The 14,548-nt window shown below is 40.0% G+C and overlaps 1 protein-coding gene across 2 annotated transcripts in view; it reads right to left on the bottom strand.

Annotated features, from left to right (window-relative positions):
* ZNF704 (zinc finger protein 704) overlaps positions 1 to 14,548 on the bottom strand; it is a 159,878-nt gene that overhangs the window by 143,977 nt on the left and 1,353 nt on the right. The gene's annotated exons all lie outside the window — the stretch shown is intronic.

Raw genomic sequence — 14,548 nt, 5'->3', positions numbered from 1 at the left:
TTCTATATACCTGGCTCTGAACATGATAGATTTTAAGGTCTGACAATGAAGATAAAAACTACCATGATAGTTTTGTACATTTTGGGAGCTTGTTATATAGCTTAAATGTTCACTGAAATGTTTCTTTTCAGGATTCAATTTTTCTTGTTCCCAATAAAATATTTGTTTTTTCACCACCATGAGCTATGATTTCATTAAGGTTGCTTTGCATGTTTTGTATCAGTTTTTCCTGAAATAATATATATATATTTTTTGCAGTCACATACAATGGTAACTTTTTAGGATGTTACTCAAATTTATTGTGATTTTGCGATTTTGTATGTTTATTTATATTCACTTTTCTTCGTTTTTTCCCACTAATTTTATTTTTATTTTTTTAAAATTTTTAAAATTAATTAATTTATTTTTTCAAATACATTTATCTCTGTATATTCACTTTTCAATCGTGTATTGGATAGAATGTCATTTCTAATTGTTGTCAACACTGCAACTTGCTTTCTAATCACAGTTCCATCATTTTCTTTATATCACACACATTGTATCGGAATGAACTCACCAGAAACTTGTCTTTTCTCTTTGCTGTAGCATTCTCTAACATAGATATATAACTGTTTGCACGTTTTTCTTGTTTTTTTCCTCCAGAATGGGCAGACTATCATGGTCTTTCCACCACTTGTATCTATAGGAATACCACTTAAAACTCATACATGACACATGCATGGGAAGAAAATACACAATCCTTCCCTCAGAAAACACCTTCCCTATCCAACAGAAATGCATCTTATGTGATGGCAAGGCCCGCCTCCATACAGCCACCGCCCAGCTCCTTCTCTGGTCCCTGACTTGCTGGTGCTTCTGTGTTGCTCCACTTTTGCCTAGAGAGCCACTCACCTCATTCCCAACTTCATGTCTCCTTTCAGCCTTCAGACTCAGTGCTTACATCACTTACTCCAACCTTCATGGGCTCTCCCAAGTAGTTACCTTTCCCTTTCCAGGATTCCCAAAACTCTTGAGCTCATACATACAGAACTCAAAAGCTGTGCTGCAAATATCTGTCAACATGTTTGTTCCCCATATTAGATAGGTGGGAACCATGGGGAAGTGCAGACATAAAGGAGGTTATGCATGGAGAGGGCTTTCTTCCTAACCATCTGCAGCCACAAACCTGCTGGAACAGGCTATTGTTTTGTTTTTGGAAAACAGGCAGGTTTATTCCCAAGATGTAGGGAGAATATATGAGCCAACTGGATGGGCTGAGACATCTGTTTTTTCCAGCTTACACTGGCAGGACCTCTCAAGACTCCCATTGAGAGAGAGCATCCTCATTCAGGAATGTCTGTGTTAGCAGCCATATGGGGAGGGCACTTCCTTTTCTGGTAGGTGACTTGAGAGGGCAATCCTACTTTGAGAGGAATGGCTGAGAAAGGAATCCAGTGCCCTCAGTCAGTAAGGACCAGTTGAAAAATACACAATATGTTAAATGCCCAACATACTTTGCACACTAAGGTTAGAAGTTAGAATATCATATCTTGGACTTTAAAGATCTGCATCTTATAAATTAGGGCAAGAAATGTGGGGCTTTGCTGAAAAATACCCTTAGACAACTGTTGGGAATGAATGAAATTATTTGGGAATGTACTTCCATACAGTTGTAAATATGGTAAAAATAGTAACCCTGTCAATGTTAGTGTACATAAGTCACAAAATCAATTTTTTTTTAATATATTGATTTGAGAAAGAGAGAGAGGAGGGGAGAGAGATAGAGGGAGAGAGAGAGAGAGACACCAATTGTTGTTCCACTTATTTATGCATTCATTGGTTGATTCTTGTATGTGCTCTGACCGGGGATCGAACTTGCAACCTTGGCATATCGAGGCAATGCTCTAACAATCTGAGCTACCCTGTGTCCAGGGCCACATAAATCAATGTTTAATAAAAGATATTGCTACTCCTGTGACTGATAAACTTTAATAATTTTTGCTGAGAGTTTTCTCTTAAATGTATTAAGAGAAAGTGTGTTGTCTCTCTCTTGAGCATAACAAACCTTTCTTGATTGTACAAGGTCCTGGGAATGTAATTAAACTCTCCAGATCCATTAATGTGGATCTGGAGTGTTAAAATATATTATTTCCTATGCTCACTTGCACAGTGTTTTAAACATAGATTGTATCCCCTCCATCAACATCATTTCCATGCCTGCTGCTCTCGAGACACTGACTGCAAGTAGAGAGATGTACTCTCTTCCTGCTAATTCCCAACTTTTAATTTGTGGTGGGCCAAGAAATCATGAAACCACATTTGTTGGGACTGAGGGTTACATAACAGTGAGTAAGGCAGTCAATGTGTTTGTGTTTCTCCCCAAACTCAGAACTCCTAGAAAGTAAGAAATAATCAGTGATATCTTGGAGCCCCCAAAGCACATGGTGTTTTGCAAACTGCAGTGCTAAGTAAATGCTTTCTGATTTGAATTAAGCAAGTATGAACTATCTTTTTATATCTATTCCAGATATTGAAGCATTGTTAATTTACTTTTCTGTTTCAAGGTGGGTCACTGAGAAAAGAGTTTGCCAGGTAAGTGTCTTCCTGTTAAGTGATACCACTTTTGTGGTCCAGAAGAGTACACACAGCAAGTGACTGCATGATGTTGGTCTGTGAATGAGGAGTGGAAATCTACATAATTATTTACTCCTTCTTTCTTCTTATCAGGACTTATTGTACAAGTATTGTTTCTTGCATATGAAAAAGTTGTATAAGACCTAAGATTATTTTAGCAGCTCTGTGAAAAACAGACTTAAATGAGGAGGGATTGGAAGCAAAAAGTAAGCAATGAGGATAATACAGGAATGAAAAACATATGATGGAAAAAATACATCAGATTTGGTAACACACGGGAAAGAGAGAAGAAAGGTGATACAGGAAAATGGACACAGTGTCTAGACAACGATGTGCTTGGCTTTTGATTTTCTATTCATTTAAACATTTATTGGGCAATCCTACAAAGGTATTTTTATTGGATACTGGTACCACCAATATTGCAGAAAACGAGAATCAGTGGGTTTTTTGGGGGGGGGGGAGGGGAGACTATGATGACAGTCTTGAACTCGCTCGGAAATAAGATAAATGTCATCAGTTGGGCCTGGGTAAATGGAAGAAGACTAAAGCAAGAATGAGTCACAGTGGAAGCCATCAATATGAAAATCTACAAGTACATGGCAGATGAGGGGGGGAAATGGTGTAGGAGAGTCAGAAAGAAAGGATTCAGAGTCATTTGTTAAGTCCTCCTCAAATAGCTATCTAACCTCTAGCCGTAGCTGCCTCATAATTAAATTAAAATAATAATGACTGGCAAGGAGATGATAAGAAATACATGGGGTATGTATGTAAAGTGACTGTAAGGACACAAGACACAACCAATGTTTTGCTGTCACAAATCTAAGAGTAAAAATAAAATAAAGAACAAAAGCATTCAGTTCCCATTACAAATTTACTTTAAAAATTAAACTCTTCTCTCCCAAATGATATGCTTCAAGTCATATATATACTAATATATATATAGACATATATACTATATATCTATATATATACACACATATATATAGTATTCCTACTCCTCAGTGTCTTCCTGTCAACTTTGCCAACTTTTTAAAGTATTTTTGCTTTTCAAAAATAGAAAAGCAAAGACTAGAGGGACCATCTGAACAGAGCTCTTCTTTCCAACTCACTAGGCACTACACTGCAGGGGAATATAATTAGAGAAACAGGCCTAACTTTGATGTTGATATCATAGCCTGAAAAACTAATTTTAAAACAAGGCTTTTCAAAAGACAGCAGCTTAAAAATGGGATTTCTCTAAATATCTACACTTTCATTTCTCTTCATAGTAAACTAAAAGCATGAATATAATTTATTACTTGATCCTCATCACTAAGCTTAAATTTAAAATGCCACTCCCTTTGTTAAGAACAACACAAAGAAAAAAAAGATGTTGGGGGAGTGGTGGGGGGAGTTCAAATAGAAGAAAATATGCGATTAGACTGGCTTGGCAACCTAGCAGATTATTAACCACAGCCAGGTTTCTACGTTTCTAAAATGAAAACTACAATATGAATCCTATAATATCTTTGCATTTGTCATTTCATATTACTTATTTGACTATTTCTCCCACTAAACTGAATGCCCCATGAGGACCACAGCTTTCTTGCTCAATAGTATACTCTGTGTCCAGCTAAATGCAGAGCAGGCACTAAATGAGTTTGGATACTCCCAGATAAAAGTGGCAGGGGAGGAAATTCATTTAATCCTTAATCTACTTTCTTAATTGTGTCTCTTGATGGGCATAGGTCTTTAATTTGTCTGTAAACTGACATTGTATACTATGACCTTGCTAAGTTCACTGATCAGTTCTATTGATTTTATTGATTTCTTGGGGTTTCTCTGTAAATATCACCTGCAAATAGAGACAGTTCGAAACAGAGAAAGTTTGACTTTTTCCCTAATCTTTATGCCTTTTATTTATCTTTCTTGCCTTATTACACTGGCTACACCTTCAGTACAATGTTGAATAAAAGAGCACACATACCTCTTAAACACCCACCAAGCACTTATGTAACAAGAAGTGCATATGGCAGCCCCTGCTCTGTAAAGCCTACCTGAGGTCCTTTCAAACCTCCACGTGGCTACTCCCTTATTGCCACCCATCTCTTCCCCACTCTAAGACATTAGAGTGTTCAATACATCTTCCTCCTTTTTCTGAGATAATTTTTACTGCATCTAATATTTGATGAAACAAAACTATTTTTATTTCACATACTTTTCACATGTTTATTTTTGTAAGTTCTAAGATCCTTATTCTAATGTTATCATTATTTTTCTAATATTTTGTTAAACTAGTTTTGTGTTGCAAGTATGTGAACCTGCTACTTGAAAACATTTTTAATCTTACATTTTCAAAAAATTGTTTTTTAAACTAAACTTTGGGTCCTAACTCAAGTTAACAGAAATTAGTGAGGTACAGTCTTCAATAAGCATTTGCGTCTGACTTGTTAAGCAAGCGCAGGCTACGTGTAAGTATATATGACAATGTACAAAAATTACATTTCACATTGTTTAAATTTATAATTTACTCCTGACTGGCTGGTGTGGCAAAGTGGACTGAGTGCTGGCCTGCAAACCAAAGAGTCGCTGGTTCGATTTCCAGTCAGGGTGCATGCCTGGGTTGCAGGCCAGGTCCCCAGTAGGGGGTGCATGAGTGGAAAACCACACATTGATGTTTCTCTCCCTTTCTTTCTCCCGCCCTTCCCTTCTCTCTATAAATAAAAATTTAAAAATTTAAAAAGGAAAAAAATTATAATTTACTCCAAAATAAAGCTCCAAATCCCATTGTTGCTTAGGCACCAATTCCAGTTATTTTTTAAATCTGTTGTTCCAAATGTTCGCTAAAATGTTTGACAAATATCTATGTCATTTGGAATATGATTATCTCATTTTTTTCACTGAAATTGCCTCTTTATTCTCTGGGGCTTATTTTCCATGTCTATAAAATTGGAGATAAAAATGTCTACCTTCCAAGATTACCAGGAAGATCAAATGAAGGTAGCAATGAGGGCCCTCTGTAAATTATAATATCATTAAATGTTGGGTAATACTGAAATACACATTGGATAGTAGCCTATAAAGAGTCCTGATATGAAGTATTCAGTGTTCCAAATGCTGTTGTTGACAGAAAGTATGTCAGTCCTAGTATCCCAGTGAATCTATACGCTCTTCTCATTTAGAGTATTCTGATATTTCAATCATTTTCCTTTTAGAAGGTGGAAAACATTAAACACACTTTCCGGGGCATAAACACTTGCAATTCTGTGCTTCCTGGCAGTGATTAATTCTGTTCTGATCACTTCACACAGCTCCCATCCCCCAGCTATACCCATGGAGGGCCCTGATTTATCAAGGAAAGGTGTTTTCCGTCAGTTTTTAAACTTCACAAATGAGAATAGCATTCACAACTGTACAAGTGCAATTTTACCACATGAAATACTCCCCTTTCTAAGAAACTTGATATTGGAGAAATTACTAGCTTATGAGGAAAAATATTTCAAAGCCTATATGACCCACTAACAATATTTTAACCTCTCTGTGCCTGTGACAATGTATTTCTTTAATAATGCAGTTTTCATTATTTATCTCAAGTATAAACCACTTATCCATGAATTTCCCATTTAGAAAAATAATTATAAGCCAGTATTTCCCAAAATGCATCCCAAAGGAAGGGTGCTCTAGGAAAGAAAAAGCCTCTATAGTCCAATAAATAGCAAATGGTACAATCTATATTCACCTCCTTATAAATGCAATAGGCTCTTGGTATCTATGAGCAGTGACTACTATAGGTATATTGGTGTTGCACAACTTTTCCAATTTTCTATATGAAAATATTTCCTAACTTTAAAAAAATCTGTATCTCTGTTCTTAGCTGGAATATCTCCAAGTTGTTCAGCCACCCAGTCCTTATCTTACTCATACTTCTGATGTCTCCCCAATCACAGACGCCAGTAGGTACAAAAGTTTAGAGTAACTTTGTGCTATGCATGCCCATCTACCCAAAGAACAGAAGTATAGCAGGTGCTTGCACCAAAGCAGAGGAGGAAGGGAAAGGCAAACCCATGCCTCCATCTCAGCTATGTGCCAGGTAGGGGTGGAAGGTGACGTCACTGTGCTGCCATGGCAGCTTTTAGAGACACAGATCAATGTGTGTGGTCAGCCTGTTCCCACCCCTCAGGAAGGAGCCAGGTTTTCTCCAACAGAAGAGGTACAAATCTTAACAGCTTGAGGAACCTGAGAGGTAGAATATCTTTGTCCTCTTTGCACAAGTAGGTAAGTGACTCAGCTTCCTGAGCTGAAAGGGAACTGTCAAGCTGGCCTCACACAATGGCATCCCATGGAGTTCACAGAAGTTAAGTCAGGGTCACTCTGGGAAGCAGCTCTCTGAGCTGTCTTGCTAGCCTGGACCAAGAAGGGGGTGGGGGAAGTCAAAATTACTGTGGAATTTTGGATCCTTGAACAAAATTTCACAAAAGCTTCCTTTCTGAAACCACAAAGGAAGTAAATTGCCGTTTAGGTCTTGTTTCAGGAGGTCTCTGGGCCATATTCATTATAATAGACTATAACAGAACAATGTTATCCCAATTGCATTTGATAACACTGAAGCATAGAGACATCAAGTAACTTGATAAAGACACACACCTAGCAAGTGGAGAAGTCAGCAGCATTTGAACCCAGAGCCTGTTACATCGTTTCTTGATCTACACAGAGGTAACACTGGGCTGGGGGGGAGTCAGTGTGATTTGACTCAATCCTGTTCTCTCCATCTCACTAATGAGCCACAATGAAGTTATTAATAAACTGAAATTATCCTGTCTGCAGGTTTTTTCACATGGCATTTCAAGGCACATAGCCTTTTTAAAAAATGGATTGAATTTAGAATATCAGTGCACTTTTGGCATTATGAAGTCTGACTAGCCATGCCCAATTAGTCTGAAATCAGGGAGATTTTACTTTCACTTAACCATCCATTATGACAAGAACAGAAGGAGAGCGTGTGTGTCATGGTGCAGCATGGGGATGAGGTACTGAGCCAGCCCCCATGGAGCAATGCACAGGTATGGCCCTTGCAGCTCTTGTACCTCAAGGTTCCCTGGGGTTCTGCAGGATGAATGAAACCCTCCTGTATGTTACTGCAAAGTTCTTACCCTAGAATGACCGTCTCTCCTTCAAGACTTCAAGAGTCGAGCCTGCTTGCCCTACGTACAAATTAACACTGGAATTTTCAAAAGCATATCTTCAACGAAGTGTTAGGATTTGATCACTGATTCCACTTAACAAATCTCAGTGTTATATTATATTTCCTCCCATCCAGTAAATGAGAGCAACTTTTTGACAAATTCAGTTATCTAAACTCATCTTTGACTAGCCAATCAGGAATTACCTCCTGGCCAAACCATATCATTATCTTCATATAGGTTGTTTGGCTACCATTATTTTAGGGTATATATCACAATTACATCCAACTGTGGAGGCCAAGTGAGGTCTCTCAGCAGAGCTAATCATAGGAATAAAGAGAAAGGGGGTTCCCAACCGCTTTCTAGACAACTTAGCAGGAATTCATTAGGCTGTGGGCTCCCTGAAAGACGAAGTCGTCCTTATCACAGCTACTTCCCCGTGTGTCTCAGAAACATGGCAAGCAGGGCCCATTGTACACGTCTACTGAGGAAATGGACAGAAACATAAACAGAAAATCCCAAGAAAATCATCCTGATGTCAACAACTGGGATCTGGCCAGGCCAGACAGTTGGTTATGAGGGTCTCCAAGTATTTCAAAACATTTCAGGATGTTTAATAAACACCATGCACTGACCTTAAAATAAGATGGCACAGGACAAGTGAAAAATCAATTTTCCTTGACTTCAGCAGACATTATTTCAAGTCATTATGACAGGGCTGATCGTTCCAAGCAGATAAGAAGTTTTGATAATTCACAGTACAATGGGAAAGGCTCCCATTCCCCCCAGCTCCAGCCCATACTGAGGTAGAAGACACAGTAATCTGGCTGCTACACATTCAATGAAATTGGCTGAGGTGTTTTAAGATGGCAAGCACACACACACATGACTGTAGCTCTCTCTGGTTCCATCTCAGTAAGAAGTGGGGGAAGCAAATTCAGCATAGGGCTTGACTTCTCACTTTCTCTCCTCTTTTTTTCTAATGCTTGTGTTGACAAAGTACTCCATTGTCAACTAGTAGTAAAATATAGGTGAAGTTGGGGAGGCTGTAGTGAAGGGCTGAGTATACAATGCGTCTACTAGGCCAGTTCCCCAGAAGCACCATACCAGGGACTCTGGGCACTTTTTTCTAAGGAGATGGAGCCCAGTTCCCATTGTGATCACTCTCTGAGTTCACATAGATGGAGCCCATTTCCATTGAGATCATCCTCTGAACATACATGTCCCATGGAATCTGCACAGGGTAGGGGGCTGGCCCAGGCAGAATCCACAGAGAGCCCCACCCACCGTACTATAACCACAGGTGAGCTGCCTCTATCTGAGGTATTTTATGAAAGAAGAACTTTCCAAAAATAGAAGTTGATTAGCAGTGAATGGTAGATCACTTAAGAAAACTGTGATTTTTCTCTCTTCAAATCTAAGGGAGTGAAATGCAAATCATTCCAGACCTAGGGAACTAACCCAGTGAAGATGGTGCTAAGTTGGAGCTGGAGGACCAGGGCACTAATCCTTCCCCATCTGCCTTGCTACCAGCCCAGCTGGACATGGCATTTCACCTTCACTGTCTCACCAATAGATGAGGCTATTGGATTGCTATACAATCTCTGTTTCTCTTCCAACTTCCACAGCGAATGACGATTTGGTCTGGTATCTTAAGCACATGCCTTTCACTGTAGCCAATACAGACTAGTTGCAAGAGACATACTTGTTAGCAAATTGGAATTCAGTGTTTGTGACACAGTCCTTGCCAAAGGCTTCTTACAGTCATCTGATATTGAATAGATATTCTAATAGTCGTGTTCATCCCTGAAGTGCTGGCGCACAGGAAGCAGATTCCATTCCATTAATATTTATTGAGCACTGAAACTGGGAACTTTGACATCTAGTATCTCATTTAAAAGCCTTTCTTCCCAGTTTTTCACTAGGGGAAATCTTTGTAGTATGTCTAGCCCTTTTTCATGTCCAGGTTTTTTCCTAAGCATATTACCCCAGTAAATTATCAAACCCTGCAGAGTCTCCAGTCCTGGACCCTGAACTAATCCACAGCATTGCAGATCTAGGCCTTATTATCTTAGCCTCCTACTGCTTGGCCTTCATTGTGTAACAATGTATTATAGAATCCTTCCTCCCTTTGACACTGTTTACTCTCCTAATTAATATTTCTTAAATAAGGGCCCAGGAGGTTAGTTTTTTCCTTTGGGGGTAGGAGGGTGGGATCTTAGCATTGGAGATAAATGTGTAAGGTTTGTTTTGTTTTGTTTTGTTTTTTTGATCAGAAACTGAAAACCACAAAATACAAAGTTTCTCTTGTCTCATTGAAAGCCTATGTTAGTGTCCACTGTAGAAATCCAGCAATATATCTCAGATACTTACTAGCATTTATTCTTCCATTTCCTTAGCAATCTCAAATCCTCCTGGAAATAAATGGGCATATAAAACCCAAATAAATATAGGGAAAGTCTAGTGAATCCAGTGCAGTGATTAAAAGCACAGGCCGTGGACATGACCCATGCTGCCACTTGTGGTCCCACTGCCTCAGATGTGTCATTTCACTTCTAAGTCAGTTTCCTTATTTGGAGAATGGAGTCATATTGATTCCCAAGTCATACTGTCTCATGAGATGCTCCTTCAAACCATTTAGTTCAGTTCCTGGCTCACAGGTAGTCAACAAACATTCATTTGCCATAATGTTATTTTGGAACCCAAGTTGTCCTGCATTTCACTTCCATTTTTAAAAATTTTATTGGTTTACTCTATTTTCTCCGATTCACTGAGCCATGATTCATCATCATCCCTCACCCCCACCTGTCCTCACTTTTCTTACATCCCACCTGGCTAAACTGCATCCCTGCTGAGTCTGGCCATCTGCTTTGCCTACAGGAAACAGTAGAGCGAAAGGCACAAGGGTGCTCTGCTACTAAACACTTGTGTATCTTCAAGTGAACTGCTCATCACTTTTGTAAAATGAAGATGATGATAGTAATACCGGATGACTCATTGGATGTAGTCAAGTTTAAATGTGACTATGTACTTAGACTTGAACTAACCATAGTCAGCTCTCAGTAAATGTTCACTAGGATTCTCTTTATTGGTATTACTTTATGCATGGGATGACAGAAGGAAGTTGGGAAAAATCACATACCCAGAACCATAAACACCAGAATGGTTCTTGAGAAAGTCTGGCAACTCTGTTTATCTCCCTAGTTTGTCTTTTCTCCAGTGCCTTTCCCCACTATATCACGCCATCAGCTCTACTTCAGATCTCCTTCACTGTATGCTGACGACCTTCCCTTCTGTTGCATGGGAGAAACAGTGGTCATGGGACCAGTACCACTTCATAAGATCACCATCTGATGTATAACTACCCACACCTGTATTCACTGACTCCACCTTCTCTATAATTCAGTGGGCAAAGGGTTCTTGCTTCCGTCAAAAGCCAACCAATCCTTGGGGTCTACATTCCCTCCTCTGTGACTTTTCCAAGGACTGTCATCCTGAAGTTACCCCTCTTCTCTCTGCATCTTTGGTTCCTCCCTAAGGCAACTCCCACAATGATCCTCAACTCCTGGTATTCATCCCTTAAGTGTGGGTGGAACCCAGGACTCACATCTAACCAATAACAAAGATGATAGTTTCGTTGCTCCTGTGATTACAGTGCATTATATCAGACTCCAACTCTCTACCATAAAGGTGGTAAGATCTTCCTTGCTGGCTTGATGAAGTAAGAGTCCAAGTCAAGGAAGCTCACATGACAAAGCACTGTCAGTGGAAAGAGGGGTTCTAGGAGCTGAAGGCAGCCTTCTGGTGACTGTCAGCAAGAAGCTGGGAAGCTTTGCTCTACAGATGCAAGGGGGTGAATTCTGCTGACAACCTGGGTGAGCTCAGAGGTGGCTCCTCCTCAGTCCAGCCTCCCAATGAGAACATAGCCCACCCAATACCTCGACTGCAGCCTGTGCAACTTAGCACAGACCCAGGGATACCAAGCCTGGATTCCTAACCTGTAGACCTCTATTTTAAGTGATAGCTGTTGTAAGTTAAAAAGTTTGTGGTACTTTGTTACATTGCAATAGAAAACAAATATGCTTGCCCTCTCCCAGATAGGCCCATCATGCACTACAGTCTACTGTATCCTGTCACAAAAAAAAAGATCAAGACCACATGCCCTCCAGATGCTCTGCTTCTCTCTGTTCTCCTTTCCAACACAACTTGTAAAAAAGTCTCCCATATGCCCACTGTGTCCTCAACTCCATTCACCGCTCAGCTCACGCTAGTCACATCACTGACTCACATTCTTTTGTCAAGGATAAGTTCCACATTATCAAATCTGAATGAACATGCCTCAATCCTTATTCAATATCCCAGAAGTATTCAGGACCATTTAGTGCTCCCCATTTTCAGAACTGTTTCTTCTCTTGACTAACTGGTCTTCATATCTCCCAGTTTTCCATCATCATTCATGGTTGCTGCCTTCTCCTCCTACACCCAAACCTGCTGCCCGAGCAGTGCTATGCCGCAGGGTCTGGCCCTGAGTCTCCTGTCTTGGCCTACCTCACTCTCTCTCTAGTCTCAGCTTCAATGACCTCAAGATGCTGGTGACTCCCAAATGTTTCTCTCCAACCCTGACCTTTCCCCTCAGCTCTACACCCTATAGCCGTGCCTAACTGCAGCTTCCACTTGGATGTCTAACTGTCATCTCAGGTGTAACATGTCCAAAACATGGCTCTGTTCCCTCCCCAAAATCTCTCATCCTCCCAATTTTCCCAACTGCAACAAATGGCACATCTAACCAGCCTGCACATGGGGACGACATCGTGAATTCTCGTTCCTCCTCCCATTCCCGTATACCAGCAAGTTTTTGCAGGTCGATTTTCACAACAGATTCTGACTCTGTCCACTCCCCTCTAATTCCCTCCTGTTAACCTAGAGGACACTGCTCTCACCTCTTTCTTGGACTACAGCACCTAGCTGGCCTCCTGCTTCCCCTGCCGTCCACTGCATTCCTCATGGCATGGCCTTTTAAAAACACAAGGCATCTTGTATGCTTTTACTGTTTAAAACTTTCCAACGTCTTTGCACTCCACTTTCAAAAGGCCCGCCAGGCTCTATTTGTTGCTGGCCTCAACCTGCCTCTTTGGTATATCTCCAACCTACCAAGTCCCAGCCACTCACATTTTCCTCCTTCCCACATCAAGACTTTTACAATTGTTATTCCTTCTTTCTGGAAAGATCTTCCTTTCATGCTGCATGGCTTGGACCTCAGGTCAAACATGTCCCCCTCAGGGAGGTCTCCCCACTAACAGCATTCTCCTCTTCCTCCTAGACTATGAGGTACCACCATTACCATTTCCCTCTCATCGTGTATCACAATCTCAGGCAACCATGCTTATTTATCTGCTGGTCTGATTGTTGCTATGACTACTATCACCAGATGTGAGTATATAGAAGGGCTTACCTCTGTGTCTTAGAATAGCACCTGGCACATCATAGGTGCTCAATAAATATTTGAATAAATGAATGTATAGATAATGTGGACATTTTTATATGCATTTATAATGAAATGTCCCGTTACATTACATTAGAAAATCTCTTCAGATTCAATGCCAAGATGGCTGAAAAGCAGTAAAAACTTATACAAATTATACCTCAAACTACATTAAGTATTAGTTTGTATTAAACATACATTTCTGAAAAGTGGGCAAACCAAAACATTATGAAATTAAACCCATTTTGAAAGAATGTAACACAAATTTGTTAGGAGATGTGAAAAATCACTTTTGATCATGTAAACTATCACACCCTAGTTATTCTGTATTTATAGATTTTATTTCTCCCCCTTCGTTGGGTTTGCTTGGATCACAGAGCATAAATTATAATTAATTTTGTATCACAAATTGTTCAAGCACTGTTTAAATCACAAGTAATATTTTCAATATTTCTGGGCAAAAATGCTAAAGATTCATTACTCCTATTTCTCAATGTCACTGATATCATATGACTTAATTCGAAACCCAGCTATGTCCTATAGCCCTCCAACGCAGGCCTTTTAACAGGCCATGGTAATGAGCGTGGTCATGGTCTGGAGTCCAACAAGTAACTGCCAAAACTATCTTCCCAAATGACTACTTACGGAAAACTTCTCATTCCCAGAGCAGATACTTCCAGGGTGGTCTAGGAAAGAAATCTGTGGCCATACCTACTCCAGGGCTCTTCTAAATACTGATGTTTAAGGTGTTTTTGGAACTACAATGTCATGCTTTCAGTTGACTTTTATGGGAGCTCCGGCAAAAAAAAAAAATTTCCAAGTGTCTATTAAACTCACTTGTTTATGTAATTTTTCCTTCCTAATACACCAAAATCTTCTGAAAACTCCAGTAAGCAGTTATGCAGTTGACTTTAAGATCCAATGTTGAGAAAAAGCACTCCCTCCCTCCTTACCACTTGCTGCCCTCAAAACTTCTTAGCAACACACACTGTGCATGAACCTCGGCCTGGTTCGCCTTGTCCAATCGCATGCCTGCAAGCCCAGCCAGTCAGTTGTGTAATAATAACCCCCTTTTCTCCTGAAGATACAGAAACAGAACGATCTCGGTGCTTCAGTGGACAGGAACTTCGCTGGAATCCTCAGCACAAACTCACGTTCATTTTCAATGCCAGACCCACCCCGCCCCGTCCCCCAATTTTCTCGATTTCCTCCTTTTTATCTATTTGCAATTTTCAGGATAGAAAAAAAGCCAAAATGCTAAACAATGTCAAGTGTAAACAGGGGAGGGCGGGGG

Source organism: Pteronotus mesoamericanus, unplaced genomic scaffold (genome assembly GCF_021234165.1).
Source record: "Pteronotus mesoamericanus isolate MK-2021 breed Mesoamerican mustached bat unplaced genomic scaffold, CSHL_Meso_final scaffold_54, whole genome shotgun sequence".
NCBI lineage: Eukaryota > Metazoa > Chordata > Mammalia > Chiroptera > Mormoopidae > Pteronotus > Pteronotus mesoamericanus.
The sequence above is the reverse complement of the archived record's forward strand: the minus strand, read 5'-3'. Positions and strand labels throughout refer to the sequence as shown.